Below are 16,639 nucleotides of genomic sequence, written 5' to 3' on the forward strand. Positions count from 1 at the left end.
GTTAAATAAAATTTATTATACAAATTAATTTTACCTGTTTCTTCTTATTTTTTATATAGCTACAATAATATATCAATTATATTTGTCTTGCATTTTATAATGTTTCTATTGCATAGTGCTGGTTTAGAAATTGTACTGTAGATTCAGAGTTCCATTAATTCCTTACACAACCAGGTCCCAGGCTGAAGAGAGCTGGGAGAGTTGTGTATCCCACCTCTCGCTTTCAGGTAAGGCTGGACAGTAAACCATCCTACAGTAAATGTTAGTTTTTAAAGATTTGTAGAAAAATTTATTTTCTATCTTCCCCTGTTGCTTGGTCTAATATAAATAGATGCATTCGAGAAGTAGGAGAGTCTTATATTCAGTTGTATAATTATTTTTTTTAAATGCACTAGAAACTATTACTGAACTCTCCCTTTCCATCAGCCCTCATGGCCAACCCAAATCTAAGTTTTACTTTCTAAATACCTCTCAAATCTCTGTATTTGTCCTCATCATGACCTCCACAATAAAACTCCCTGGTCCAAGCAGCCACTGACTCCCTGGCCCAAGCCATAATAACCTGCCTCCTTCCTGGACTATTGCAATAGTCTCCTGACTCTTATTTTTATTCCCACCTTTAGTCTACTCAACACGAGAGTCAGGCTTTTCCTCAGAAATATAGGTGAGAGCTTACCACTTCCCTGCTCAATCCTCCATAGCTTTCCCAAGTCCGCACAGTGGCCCAAGGGCTCCACATGACACAGCTCCTGCTTCCCCTCTGACTCGCTAACACGTTTACAGCTGTTGCTCCTGCCTGGACAGCAAATTCCTCGTTACCTACATGACTCTAGCTTCATTTCCTTCATATTTTTGTTCATTATCACCTTGTCAGTGAGGCCATCTTACTTAAAATTGTAAACCCCTTCCCCCATCTCCCACCCCAGCACTCCCTATTTTCCTCTTCTTTATTTTTCTCCCTATCTTCTACATACCATGTAATTTATTTATTTATAGTATTCATCCGAATTTCCCTTTCCAAGAATGCAAGCTCGAAGATATATTCCCAGTGTCTAAACAGAGTCTTGGCATGAGGTTGTTGCCTAATAAGTATTAGTTGAATGAAAAACCAGGCTCCTGAAAAATAGACGGACTTGAAACCAGCCATCCAACTTGAATATGCAGAACTGGCCTGTATTGTCAGTGGGGCAGACTTTGGCTCTACCTTGGATCTAGTTCAGAAGACTTGGAGGGTCTGTAAGCCAAGAGCAGCAACCGAACTCCCCAGCTCACTTCTGATCACTGTTTCTTAAGGTTCCAGAGGGCACTCGATTTCATTGCACCTAAATGGCTCCTCCCGACATCCTCCCCACCTTCTCCAGTACTACCTCCACCACACACAAATACTTCCAAGGGCACAATTCAGGCTGTTTCTCAAACTGAGATTCTGATCCAAAACAGTAGCCAACACAGTACAACTCCATGTGCACAGGAAAAGACCAGAGACCTCTGAGCAATTTCCTGGCCCTATATTTTTCCATTCCAGTAAACGATGCCTTCTTTAGTTCAGGGATCGTTCTCTGAGCCCAGCCAGTGCCTTTACGGTGTTTGTCATTTGTTACTCCCTGGGCTTATTCCTTTGTTCTTTTCTTTTCCATTTTAAGTGGTCAACAGCTGGGTCCTTTCCGTAATGAAACTTTGACAACCATTTCTACCAGGTTTTAACCACTAGCTAAGGTACGTCCAATACTAATGGAGAGTTCCCTTCCTAAACAGATGTTTTATTTAACATCTTTAATATTTAAGTTGCACTCTGCCTTCAAAGAGTTTTACAAACTTTATATTCCATTAAGCTGCACAGGTTAAACAATTCGCCTCAGGCTACAACTAGCTTTGCCAGGCAGAGAATACTTCGTCTTTTTTAATGGATAAGGAAAATATAACAAATAAAATCTGTAGTCCTTTAACTACTGAGCTAAATAGTAAATTAGTTTCCAGTTCTTTCTGTGCTTTTTTAAGGCTATACTTGGGGTTCTCCACTGGCCATTCTGGCTCTTCCTTCTGATACCATTTCATGTTCTTCCTCTCTGTCTTCTTCACTCCCCCTTCTGCCCTTCTTTTTCTCATCTTTATCTTCTCCTGGTTTCTGGAGTATTCGAGTTTCCAGGGGGTCCCCACCACACCCCCTCTTCCTCAGGGACCCACTTTCAGATGATATGCATCTTGTTAATGAATGGGGAAAGCGCAAGGTCAAGTATGATATTTGACCTTGTGGCAGACCACTTAGGATTTCATTTCCAGATTTTTTTCTCCCACTAGGGGCACTTCGAATAGAAAAGTCTGAGAGCTGAAATAGCATATTACTTCTTCTGGGTTCAAGGGAGATGAAACACTGGGATTGATTTTTTTTTTAATTTATTGAAATATATCACCCACACACAAACATATATAAACAGTAAGTGTATAGTAATAGTTGTGAACTTACAAACAAGCATATACAACATCATACAGGACTCTCATAACTCACCCTACCACCAACCGCTTACACTGTTGTTAAACCTTTTTAACTAATGATTAAAGACCATTGTCAAAATAGTACTACTAACCAAAGTATTTTCCCCTAACCCTCCCTTTTATTATCTTTATATCATTTATATATGAACATACATAAACAATTAAGAGTATAGTAAAAGACTGAGATTGATTTTTAAAGGCTGGTGAAATCAGTCTTGTTATTTTATTGTTTCTGTGAACAAGGAATTTTTTTTTTCTGGAGACTGTCTTGGCAGAAAGTGTTGGGAATTTCAGGTATCCTTTCTCCTGGATTGCTGAACATCTACCAGGCATCAGCCTTAAAAACTAAAGGCATGATGTGGCCCTTCATTCATTTTTCAGCAGATAAAAACAAAAAGCAAGATAAACTGTGGCACTTGAGAAAGTGATTAACAAGAAAATTCTGGCATGTGTTCAAAGTTAAAACTTCTATTTACATAATGATTTCATACTGAATATGAAAGCCCTTTCAAGAGAATAAAAATGGGTAAAATTTTAAAATGCCTGAGTCACAATACTTTTGATTTGATTTTAGCCTGTCCACATCCAGGTGTGCATGCATACACTTAAGCTCCAAGGACATTTTAGCAAAGAATGGTGTTTAGACAGATGACAGACCCCCATGTATATGACATATTTGCATAATGTACCGACTACAGTAGAGCAAAGAACTCAAATGATGGAGTCATAAAGTCTAGATTTTAGTACCAGCTCTACCACTTACTGACTTTAAGCCTCAGTTTCATCAACTATAAAACAAGGATAACAATATTTATAGTCTTCCTTCTGGGCATGTGGTAGGTCTGTATTTCCCTATGACCTTTAGAGGTAGACATGGTTATGTGACTTGTTTGCCTAAGAAATTATGAACAGAAATGACATGTCATTTCCTTGTTGAATCTTTAAGAACTAGTGCACAATTCCATATGATATTCTTTCCATCTACCCCAGCAAGCCAAAATACTGCAGATGATAGATCTTCTATCAGCCAGGTGCCTCATGGTAAGATGATATGGGTTAAAGCCACAGTTGATCCATGTAATAGCTATGTAATGGGAGTGAGATACAAATCACTGTTATTTTTCTTTTTTTTTCCCCAAGCCATGGAGATTTGGGAGTTATTTGTTATTGACACATAAGCTAGTCTATCCTGACTAATATACTACTTCATGGATTTTGAGAAAGATTAAAACAAGATAGGTAAGAAGTAATGTGCATGGCACAAAGCGCTCAAAAAATGCTAGTTCTTTCTTCCTCTACCAAGATTCTGTTTCATTTCTGTTCTTTCCAGCCTTTGTGACTAGCCCTGAGTTATGACCCTTTCAGAAAGTTTCAATTTAAGAAAAATGAAAATGAACTTTGTTTTGAGGCTTTTTAAAGTATTCTTTAATATTCTTTAAGAAAATGGGTAAGGCCCTGAGTGGAACAGAGTTGGGAATTCCCCTGATGGGAGGAAAACCTTCTTTCTGAAATTTACCAAAGGAAAAGGAGCTGAGGGTCTTGTCAAGGGAATCAGCCAGAAAGTAAAGCCAGTGAACTCTGAAAACTTCCAACCACAGGGAATGTTGTACATTGCGGCCCCATGTAGGGGGTTCAGGGCCCAGCACCTCCTGCATGGGGGGATATGAGTCTGACTCTCCTCTAACAGGTCATCTGTCCTAGTGGGCCCTGGAGTCCTGGATCTACTTTCCTGAAATTTTGGCCAGAATCACAAAGTTGGTCAGACCCCAAGCTTCAGCTTTGTCCTGGCTGGCTCCTCAAGTGGTCTCCCCCTACTTCCACCCCATTCTAGACTAGCTTCATGAGAGGGGACACTGACAGGGCCACTACAACTGCTCTGGCTAAATCATTTAGTCTTAATCACTTATAAACTTAATCCATTAGGCTATTGACCTAATGTCTTTTTAGAGCATCTAAATTCACTTTGAAGGAAAAATGTTCTCCCTTAAAATTACTCTAGATTAGAAAGTCATGTCTCTGAGCTTATTCAATTCAGAAGGCATTTCTTAGATTTGTGGGTTTCCAAATTGTTGAAACTTTGGGGAAGAGAGAAAGAAAAGAGAACTTTAATATATAGGAGATAGAGCTGAATAAGGCCTCTAACAATGAGGTTGATTCCAGAAATTAGAGGCAAATAGGGCAGCCCTCTTTCAGAACTTCCAATGGCAGAAGAAACACACAGAAAGATGGAATAGCTAACAAAGGAGAACTTTCATTCAAAAGATACACAGGAAGCATCTGTGATGGGAGAGGTACTGTGCATAGAGGGACAATGGCCCTTCTCAAGGGGAATGGACTCTATTGCTATTTTGTGCGCATTCATTCTTTGCTTTTTTCATGTTAGACTATCGTGTCCACTGCAGAACTTTAAAATCCCTGTCCCCATACCAACTAGATGCAAATAGTGTCCCTAGTCATTGGGATAACCAAAAACATCCTCCTCATTTCCAAACACCTCCCTAAGGGACTGGGTTGAGACCTACTGAACTTGAACATGATAGTTGCTGAAGGTGATGTGATAGGCAAGAGTTCTCAGAGGAGCTTAAAGGACCCCAACAGGGTAGGAGGAACCAAAGAACAGCCTGCCCCAAGGCACCCTTCCTCTCCCTGCAATGGTATTTGCTGTCTACACCTTGCCCAACTTGTGGACAGGAAGGTACAAAGGAGCCAAGACCAGGCCTGAGATGCCATGGAGATCTCAACAGTCACTGAATTTAGATGGATGAATTGGGGGTGAATGGACTTATTGGAAGGAAGAGGAGGAAACTACAAGGGATGCTGTTAATTAAAAAGAACAGACAGACTTTCCTTGATAGTAAACTAGTTGTTCTAGTAGATGACAACAGGGACCCTATTAGCTGAGCTACAGCCCCAAAGAAGAGAATTAGATGGCTAAAGGCCCATCAGGTCAGAACTCATGTTGTATGACCATCTGAAGGGTCTGGCACACACTTCTGGCAACTCTGCGCCCTCTTCCTCATTTTCAGCTTGTATGTGATTATTTGGGGAAGAGGAAGGACAACAAGAAAAGAGAAATGAACATTTACTGGGCACCTATAGCACCAGGCAAAGTACTAAGCACTTTCAAGCATGTCATATTACAGAGGATCATACACTTGGGAGTCAGGAAGATCAGGGTTTGCATTCTAGGTCTTCCATTTTCCAACTGAAATTAGTTACTTAATCTCTGAGCCTCAGTTTCCTCATATGGAAATGGGAATAACAGTACCTACTTTGCAGGGTTATTGTGAGATTTCATAAAATACGAACTATAAAGCATCTGCTGAAAAAAAGTACTCAGTAACTCAGTAACTATACTAGTATTTGGTTTTCCTTACACTGATATTTTTTTAGAAGGAATAAAACCTAAAATGAGATTAGGCTGGGGATCTAGAAAAATAATAAGGCAAATCAATAACTTTTGCTCCTAGTTTCTTGTTTTTTTACACCAGGCGCCTTCACCTGGGTCTTCTGAGGGAGAATCCCAGCAGTTGCTTCAGAGAGCCCAGCTCTGTTCTGCACTGGCCAAACTCACTGGGATGGGGGAATTGGGTTATTCTGGATCACCCATTATGAACGGGGACAAGTTAGAGGGTATGCAGAGAGTGGGGCCTGCTGGTGAGTAGACATGAAGCCATCCCTTGAGATGGCTGAAGTTACCTGGCATGTTAGGAGGGAGTGTGTTGGGGACCTAGGCTTTCTAGAATCTAGCTCTAGAAGGCGATATGATAAAGTATACCTGGAAGGACTGGAATTGTTTTGTGTCATCCCAGTAGACAGAAACAAGGTAAAGAGTTAGAGGTGACAGGCAAGCATATTCATCTTCATTCAGAATAAACATTAATTTACTGGAAACTTCTGGAAGGTTCAGATGGATCTGATTCACTTTGGTGTCCATAGTACCAGCACAGAGCCCAGTTCATATGGGACAGCCAAGGAGTGGTAGCTACTATGATTATTACTACTTGGTATTAGAAAAAGAAATCAATTCTGAAAAGCTATCTTTTCATTGACCCATTTGCCTGGATACCCTGGCTTTTGAAATAAAAACAAAAACTGTGTCAGCCATCCCAGAAACTCAGGGCAGCCCTGTTTTTCAAAGTCTAGCAACAGGTTCTTTTCTCTGTCCTTCAACCCCTCACTTTGCAAACACTAAAACACACAAACACACACAAACATGTTCTCTCAGGTTGGAAGATTATGGAATAAAGTGAAGTAACTATCCAGGGATGACCTGAAAGTAAACTCTTAAGCTATGAAAGGTCATTCTAAGCCTGCTATGAAAAGTCATTCTAACTTCCTTTGACCCTCTCCTAACTGTGGTCCTCGGCATTTTGGTTTGTGGCAAGAAAGCACTGCTTCTCTCCTTTTTCAACAATCTAATAGCCTTATTTCTTTTTATGGTTTTTAATGAGGAATAAAGCCTGTACTTCACATCAGTTGCAAGCCCAAAGTCTTTCTACCTGATTCCTCAAGTGCCTACCTTGATGCATCCAACACGTCATTCTGGTAGACCTTTCAAGTCTGCTGGACCAGATGCTACAGAAACATCGTCATCTCTCCAACTTGAGCTCGCCAAAGCATGTACACCCAAACATTCCAACTGCATAAAAGCAGTTATCCTAACTGCTTGCCTTTTACTATGGGCTGTGACAAAGGAAATATCAATGAGGGATTGCATATCTAAAATTCCCCTTTATTCCTATGTCATATTTTAATTAATTTATTCATGCAAAAAAAATGTCTACCAAAAGCCCATACATAAACAGTGGCAGTGGCAAGACCTAGATTACTCAAATGTCCCCTGCAATTGATTAATGAACCCCAGCTTTAGTCTGCTGCAGTGGTTCCCAGACTTTGAAGTATGAGAACCCCTTTGTAACTTTAAAAAGTGAACCCATTTTGCAAACCCCCAGTAAGTTAGAAAATATACAAAATTACCAAGAGCTACTATAAATTCAAGAACATCTTTAAATTGATTTGTATTTTATGAATTGCCATAATTGAAAAACAGAGGTACATATACTTCTGAAACATTCAGTCAGTGTGCGAACATTAAGCGCTTGACATCTGAATACACTGAGTTTCTACAATAACGCTGTGGACCTCTGAAGATCCACAGAGCTGTGTGACTTCAGCCAAATTGTTTAACCTTTCTGAGCCTCAATTTGGGGGGTAATAAAAGGATTTCAGTGAGAATTAATGTGAGACCAGCAAGTATTTGGAGGGCTTTGCCCTAGGGAGACAAAAGTAGTTAAAAACACAATCCCTGACAAATACAGTTCCAATGAAGTTAGGGAGAGCAGGCACACATGGGAAGGATTCATAGGCAGGGCAAACTACTGAACTAAACTGAACTTTCTAGAATCTAGCTCTAGAAGTTGATATGGAAATGTATAAAGCAGAAAGATTATGCCAAAAGGCTTCATAATCATCTTATACACAAGGGGGAAGTTGAATTCATTTACAAGCTGTCAGGTGGACAGTCTTGTAACTATGGCTTAGAGACTTGAAGTTACAGGGGCCCACAGAGAATTCATTTTCTGGACTTAGATACATCCCCTTACTGTGCTGCACTGATACCCAAGTTGGGAAACAGAACCACTGTGGTGATGAAAGAGGTTTGGTTTGGTTTGGTTTTAAGCTGCAATTCATATTTATTGAGCAACTACGACAGGGAGGAGGTTTACAAGAGTGCTAATATTAATATTTAATGATGCTTTGATCCAAATGTAATTTAAGGCACATTTATCATGCAAATTGAAACTCACCATTGAACTTAACTAGTTCAGCCCTGCTGCATAATGACACAATTTCACAATTTTACACTCTGCATTCTTCACATTTCATGATATAATTGACTCCAGGGAATGGGATCCTGGAAAAAGAAGTTCCCCTCGGTAATACTGGCTTTGGGGCAGCAGAACTTAGTCCAGTCTCTTCCTATGGGTTGTTGGATTGAAAATCAAACCATTCTGCCACTCCCAGGCCCCCCAGGTTTTGGAGTCGGTGAGTACCCAGCTTGATAACTTTAGAGCTCCCCTCTTCCCTTCACCCTCAGGAAAACTCCAGGTCCCATCAGCAGGGGGAGTTCAGCTGAATAACTCAAAGAAAAATAACGTTTAATGAATATTACTATGAGGCAGGCATTTTGTGCTAAGCACTTTACATGAATCATCACTGTGAACGCACACACAAACCCTAAGAAGCTGTGCTGTTTTATATCTGCCATCCAGATAAAGAAACTAGAGAGGTGAACCACCCACGGCCATGCTGCTGGCCCGAGCAGGATCAGGATTTCATCTCAGGCAGCTGCCCCTGGGTCGTAGGTCGTGACCGCTCCTCTATACTGCCTTGTCCATTCTCCCCCTGGCTTTCTGGGTCCTCATCTCATCCTGTTTGGCAATCATATTTACATGTTGCCAAGAGGATGGAGACCCAGTAAATTAAGAGGTAAGCGAGCGAGAGCAGGCTTTCTATGTGGCTTTATAAGAGCCATTTGGTGACATGCTTGCAGGCAAAGGACAAGAGGAGTGTAGACAGATGTAAATACAACCTGTAAGAAATTCTCAGAGCCCTCATCTTAAAGTCAGAAGGGTCCTTCATGATCTACTAGTTTAACCCCTTCATTTTTACAGGTGAGGAAACAGAGGCTCAGGCAGGTGTCCCGAGTTGCTGTGGCTAACCTAGGATTCAATCTCTCTCTCTCAGTATCTTTGACTCAGTACAAATGGGTATATAGTGAAAACCTTTTCCTTACAGCTGTCCCTCAGTCATCCCGCTCCCCTGCCCAAAGGCAACTTCTACAAGCAGGTCTAGTGTATCCTTCTAGAAACATTCTATGCATGTCAAAAATATACTTTTCATTTTTTACTGAAATGATAGCATTCTATACACTGTCAGCACCTTATTTGTTTTACTTAACTATATGGGTTGGCAATTGTTCCATTATCAGAAAATACAAGCTGCCTCATTCTCTTTTTCTTTTTGGCTTGTTGTCTATTTTTAAAAAAAATTTTAGAAGGTACCAGAAACCAAGCGCAGGACCTCCCTGTGGGAGGCAGGCACTGCTTGAGCCACATCCACACCCTTCATTCTTTTTTTCAACTTTTAAATAGCTTTACTGAGGTATAATTTACATAATACAAAATTCACATATTTAAAGTGTGAGTGCAATGAGTTTTAGAAAACAGTCAGTTGTGCAACCGTCACCAACAACCAATTTTGGAATAAGTCCACCATCCCCAAAAGTTCCATAGTCCTCATTTGCAGTTAACTCCTGATCCCACCCCTCAGCCCAGGCAACCACTAATCTGCTTTTTGTCTGTATAGTTTCCTGCTTTTAGAAATTTCATATAAATGAAATCATTCAGTATGCAATCTTTGTGCCTAGCTTCTTTAATTGAGCACGATGCTCTTGAGATTCATTCACATTGTTGTATCAGTGGTTCCTTTTCATGGCTGAGTACTATTCCTCTGCATGGATATACCATTTTTTGTTTATCCACTCACCAGTTGATGGAACTTTGGACTGTTTACAGTTGGGACTGTCATGAATAATTCTGCTGTGAACATTTACATAAATGTCATTGTGTGGAAATATTCATTTCTCCTGGGTAGTTACCCAGAAGTAGAATCGCTGGATTGTATGGTGAGTATATATTTAACTAGTTAAGAAACTGCCAAATTGTTTTCTGAAGTGGCAGTACCCTTTGATTTTCCCACCAGCAATGTATGAGAATTCCAACTTCTCCACATTCTCACCTACACTTAATATTTTCAGTCAGTTTGGTTTCAGACATTCTAATACATATGTAGTGGTATCTCATCATGATTTTAATTTGCCTTTTCCTAATCTAATGATATTTTGTATCTTTTTATGTGCTCATTTGCTATTTGTACAACCACTGGGGTTAAGCATCTAATCTTTTGCCCCTTCTTTAAGTGGGTTGTTTGCCTCCTTATTACTGAGTTTTAAATGTTCTTTATATGTTCTGAAAACAAGCCCTTTATCACATGTATGTTTTGGAAATAAATTCTCCCAGTTTGTAGCTTGTGGCTTTCATTTTTTAATAGTGTCCCTTTGAAGAGCAAAAGTTTTAAATTTTAATGAAGTCCAGTTTATCATTTTTTTCATTTATGGTGTCCTTTTGTCAAAACTAAGAAATCTTTCCTTAACCCAAAATTACAAAGATTTTCTCCTATGTGTCCTTCTAAAAATTTTATGGTCCACTGCTTATATTTAGCTCTTTGATCTACTCCAGGTTAATTTGTGCATATATAGGGAGGTCAGGGTCTAAGTTCCTTTGTTTTTCTGTCTTGCATACAGATAGCCAACTGTTCCAGTGCCAGTACCTGAGAAGACTATCGTTTTCCTCCTTGCATTTCCTTGGCACTTTGTCAAAATCATTGAGCATATACGCAAGTGTCCTATTTATGGAATCCTTCTGTTCCCTCATTCCTTTTTTAGGGCTGCATAATATTCCATTACATGGATGTATCGCACACAATTTAATCAGTCTCATATTGATAAGCATTTGTGCTATTTCCAATCATTTTCTTTTTCTGTTCCAAACAATGCTGTGGCAAATATATTGCATTGCAGTTGTGTTTTGCCTGCTCTAAGTATATTTATATTTGTAGGATAAATTCTGAGTTGATTTTACATTTTGATAGGTAAGTTGGTCTCTGTAGAAGTTTTTTTAGTTCACAATTATACCAGCAATGTATGAGAGCACTCGTCAAATCCCCAGAAATTAATATGCTATCAAATGTTTTCATCTTTCTCAAACAAATGTAAAAAAATGACATCTCATAATTCTAGGTTGCATTTTCTTATCATGGATGAGGATGAGTATCTTTTTTACATGTTAAGAGCCAACTATATTTCATTTTCTGTCAAATGTCTGTTTCATGTTATTTTCCCATGCTTCTTATCATATTAAGCTCTTTGTGGTACACATTGTAAATGTCTTCCCCAGTTTTTTTGTCCTTTGACATTATTTATTGAGTTTGGGCCTGCAGTAGCTTTTTATTTTATTGTAATAGAATTTATCAGAAATTTTAAGACTTTTGGGTTCCTGTGAAACATAGAAAGCCTTCCCAGTTCTGAGATTTTTTTTTAATCTCCATTTTTTTCTAGTATTTTTGTGTTTTTAACATTTTAAATCTTTTATCTGTCTGGATTACAAGTTTTTTTTTTCCCCAAAATAACTACCCAGTTGGCTCAATATCATTAATTGCATAATCCAACTTGCCCCCTCTGATACGCAATGCTATTTTTATATTCTAAATTCCCATCTGCATTTGAGTTCATTGATCTGCCATCTATTTGTGTGTAACCACTCTCAAACTTTTATTCTGACTCCACATCTAATCTTCTTCCTTGCATTACTTATATTCTCAAAATGACACATGATGAGTGAATGAAGCACTTTATGAATTGCTTGCAATGACACTTAAATGCTGTCTCACCTTCTCCCCCACTGCCTTAGGCTTAGCAAAATTCAAACTCTTTTTAATCTCTAGAAAAATATGCTTAGGAAAGTAAATCTGCTTGGAGACCTAGGGAACTCAGAATCAGATACTATATTTTTGAGCAAAATAATTTAGAGCTACTCCACAGTTTCCTTCTATAAAAGCCAATGGTTTTGAGTAGGCTGTATGTGCATTTAGACACCAGTGTGGAAGGCACATGTGGTATTTTAAGGGAAAGCACTTCTTTATTAAGTAAACCAAAGCCCCATTCCCACAACAGCCATATTGGCTGAAGAGCAAAGACATTTGATACTTTATGCCCTAATCTTTCTGAGATGGGATTTGTTCACCATTTAATGTCCTTCTAAACTGCATGCATTAAACATGTGATGCTGAAATTCCTCTCCTGCAAGGTTCAGAGGAGCACAAAGGCATGTGAGCCAGGCTTCACAATGGGGCATGTTTGAGCACGTGGAGGTTGTGAAGACACACCAAATGAGGCTGCCTTTTTCAAAATGAAGTATTACTCGGCTGCACCTTCTTTTCCAAAAACCGGGCTCTTCACTTCTCCAACATCCCCATTCAGACCTGGGGCCCAGGGGGCAGCCAGGAGATAAGAACCTTCCATCACCATTAGAGTCAGGAGATAGGTGATGGCACTGCGACCTCACTGGGGATTCTGGGACAGCTATGGCCCATGTCGGAGGAGACACTACTGAATGCCTCCTGAGTGTCGAGATAGCCAATGCCTAGAAATACTTCCCCTTGCCCTACTCTTTACGAAAACCAAGTAGAAAACAGGATTCTGAATATACCTAACAGGAACCTTGGAGAACTTCTTGCACGTCCCTCTTGCTACCCTAAGAATTCAGATTCCAGTGGTTCTGGGACCCCATCTTGATACATTTTAGTATGGTGTCCTCTACCACCCTAAAAGTGCTAAATACATAATTTGTAAAAGTATAATGCCTGTGGTTGGCGTTTGGGTTGGTGTATGCTCAAAAGACCTGGATCTCTGAACTGTCTATGAGACAGCCAGGCCCTGGGCCTCAGTAGACCTGCAGCTCCTACCCTCTGGTTTTTTGGACTTACCCTGGCCAGCTGACAGGGAGGTGAAGAGGGTCAACCACCACACCAGGGAGCCAAGAGTGCCTACAGCTTTAAGCAGGAGAATTGCATCCATCATCCATGTGGAATCTAAACTCCCTCTTGATGTAGAGGGAGCCTGGACATAGCCATCCCAGGTCCACAAGGAGGAAGAACGAGTATGGATTAGAGGGGACTTAACTGGTGTTCTGCTGGGGAACTACTGTGATTAGTAAGGGAAGGAAATTGTAGTAGTGATGTGGAGAGGGTGGCCATGGCGGCTGCTGATGCTTGGGAGTGGATGTTGATGGAAGAGTTTGTTGATGGGGGAGGGGTGGTGTGGGGGGCATGGGGGGTATATGAGAACCTCATATTTTTTGAATGTAACATTTAAAAGAAAATAAAGAAAATTATTTTTTTAAAAAAGGATAATGCTGGAAGAACACCTTTTTTTTAACTGAAAAAGTTCTCTGAAGGAGGGCATCTGGAGAGGGGGGCTCCACTGTGTTGGAAAGGGAGGATAAAATCAACTGAAATGAAAAGCAGCCAACAAGAAACAAGGCGGCATACGTAATAGGTGTTCCATAACGCAGCACTGGCAAGTGAAGTCCCTCGTCTGCCTGCAGTTCCTAAATGAAGGAGCAGAGCCGGCCGTCTCCCTCCATGCAGAGGCCCCATTCTGTCCCGGTTAAAGCAAACCAGAGGCTATTCCAGTCCTCTCCCTCGCTCTCTTCCGGCCCTGTTTCCTTTCCCCACCCCTCCAACAATAGTCCCCTCTTGATTTCTGTTCCAAGAGAGAACGGTGAGTCCCCAGTGCAAAGGAAACTCCAAGGATTCTTTCCGCTGAGCTTTCTAGTTGGGAAGAGTGAGGTGTGTGTGTGCTGGCGACTCTCCCTGGGCTATGATGCTGGAGAACTGGGGGCCCGCTCACTCCCCGAGGAAGGCACAAGGCAGGCGGCAGGGTTTCTGGTCCCTCTTCTCGGAACATTCGAACATTCGAAGGAAAAAGTCAGGAGGACTACCTCTTCTTCCTGGCAGTGCTCTGTGATGCTCCTGCTGGCATTGTGGCTTTCAAATCTCTTTCCAAGCTGCTGGAAAAGTTGAGCAACTTTTGGGAGCAATGACCCCAAAATATCCTGGGGGGACTTCCTTACCTGAACCCAGTAGCCTGTGGAATAGGTAGAGTCTTGGTGCCTCACACCAGATTCAGATATTGGGGGGGAGGGGGCTAAGAATCCACCCTAGGTGATTCTGATGATTGGTGCAGCAAACACACTTGAAAACAACCGCCAGGCCTTTCCCCTCTGAGATGGTAGGATCTCTTGGTATTGAGTTAACTTGCTGGGTAGGCCCACAAAAATCATGTCCAATGTTGCTCAGAGCTGAATAGAACCAAGACTTGTCCAATAATACCATTATCTAATAGGGAAGGATGTTGTCTTGGACACGGTCAAAGCTAACACACCTTTGTGACTCTTTGAAAGAGGGGCCTGCATGCAGAGATCAATCTGTACAAGAGGTCCAAACCCAAAGGCAACAGAGCTCAAAGCTGAATGTGCACTGGAATCACCCTGGGATCTTATTAAAATGCTGATTCTGATTGAGTAGGTCTGGGAGACTGAGATTCTATATTTCTAACAAGTTCCCAGGTCCTCAGACCATGCTCTGAGAAGTGCTGCTTTAAGAGATAATTTACTTATTTATTAGCTACAGATGGCACTTCCTCTTTAATGAGAAACCTGGAAATAAGCAACATAAATTTAGTGACCTTGAGCAAATTAGTTACTCTCTCTACATTTGCCTTTTCTCTTATCTAAATAGAAAACCTATTTCTTAGAATGGGAGAATTAAGAGAAATAATATATGTATAGTTCTCAGTGGAGCCCAAACCAGGTACTGACCCCACCGAGGTAGCCGGTGGTGGAGACAGTGCTGTCGCTACAGCATTCTCCCATAGTATAAAGGGCCACCGGAGGATGAGGTGAAATCAGGGCCCTAACATATGGAAGGAAAATAGGAGACTGGATCAGAATTGCTTTTATGTGTCCCTGGCACTTGACACTAAAGATACAGCATTTTCAATATGAATACAGAGGGATTTTCAGTTTCTACTACAAATAACAAAACCTTGGACCCCAATGTTGATAAACTCAAAAAACACCATCCAAAATTCAGCTGTTATCAAACATTTATATTTACCTCTTTAAATTTGCCAAATAAATGCAAAACTGCCACAATCCAGTATTTGCTCATTTGGGCAGTTTCTGTTGCCTACTTAAATAAAGGAAAGGGTAATGTGCTCAACAGGGATTTCACCTTTCCCTCCCTGAATCGACCCCATGGTGTTTGTGTAAACTCAGCCCAAGTGGCATCCCTTTAGCTTGAATTTACAGTGCTGCCTGTAAAAATCCAGAGAGCTCTGAGCATTTCCTACAAAGTGGAATCCTGGCTCAGAGCTCTTTTAGTCAAGAAAACAAATGACCATTCTCTCTCTCACCAAAAACAATTTGCTAATCCATCATCTGCCCAGAAAACAAATGAAAATAAAATGCAACCAACAGTCTTTTCTGTGTATCTGATAAATGATATTCCCCACGAGCGAATGGGTGAGGGTCCTTGCTAAGATGGCATTTTAATAGGCATGTAGCAGTCCCATGTACACAACAGTGGAACAAGCCTACCACTTCAGTCAATTCAGGTAGAGGAAAAATTCTGTCAAACTGGTAGACTGGCATTGTAGAGACCCCAAAAAAGTTTACTACATTATTTGGCATTATGTGAGGATAGCATATTTCACTTGATAGCCAACATATTAATTAATTTACTCAAAAAATATTTATTGTGAACCTATTGTATGCTGAGTGCTATTCTAGGCCCTGGGCACACAGCAGTGAACAAAACACTGTGGTACTGGGGGTGGAGGACTTGGCTCAGTGGTTAGGGTGTCTGTCCGTCTACCACATGGGAAGTCCACGGTTCAAACCCCAGGCCTCCTTGACCCATGTGGAGCTGGCCCATGCGCAGTACTGATGCACGCAAGGAGTGCGCCCTGTAAGGAGAGCCGCCCAGCATGAAAGAAAGTGCAGCCTGCCCAGGAATGGCGCCACACACACGGAGAGCTGACACAACAAGATAACGCAACAAAAAGAAACACAGATTCCCGTGCCGCTGACAACAACAGAAGCGGGTAAAGAAGAAAACACAGCAAATAGACACAGAGAACAGACAACCGGGGTGGGGGGGGAAAGGGAGAGGAATAAATAAATAAATCTTTAAAAACAAAAACAAAAACACTGTGGTACTTATCTTCTAGCGAGCTTATATATAACATCTAACTTCTGATGGTAAAATATTTTTGATCTTTTATCTAAATACCATTGTTTTATTTAAATGTATTTGGCACATGAACAGTCAAAAAAGAACAGCAATCATTAGGCTAGCTGTTTCTGAGAGTGTATATCAAAATATCTGTTGTCCCTTTGTTTCAGTCATATGGAGTCCTGTGTCAGTTGAGGATCTATTTCATTAGCCAAATAAACATAAG

General features: G+C 40.7%; 1 protein-coding gene across 5 annotated transcripts in view; it reads right to left on the bottom strand.

The window, feature by feature from the left end:
• Window positions 1–16,639, bottom strand: part of ZNF366 (zinc finger protein 366) — a 109,099-nt gene that overhangs the window by 44,339 nt on the left and 48,121 nt on the right. The window contains exon 1 of one of the 5 annotated variants that reach the window (XM_023585139.3): window positions 677–896. The exons of the other annotated variants lie outside the window; for them this stretch is intronic. The gene's annotated coding sequence lies outside the window, so the exon portion shown is untranslated. Of the gene's footprint in view, window positions 1–676; window positions 897–16,639 lie in introns of those variants that run through there. 5 annotated transcript variants of the gene reach the window in all.

The sequence above is a fragment of the Dasypus novemcinctus genome, chromosome 2, assembly GCF_030445035.2.
Source record: "Dasypus novemcinctus isolate mDasNov1 chromosome 2, mDasNov1.1.hap2, whole genome shotgun sequence".
NCBI classification, from domain to species: domain Eukaryota; kingdom Metazoa; phylum Chordata; class Mammalia; order Cingulata; family Dasypodidae; genus Dasypus; species Dasypus novemcinctus.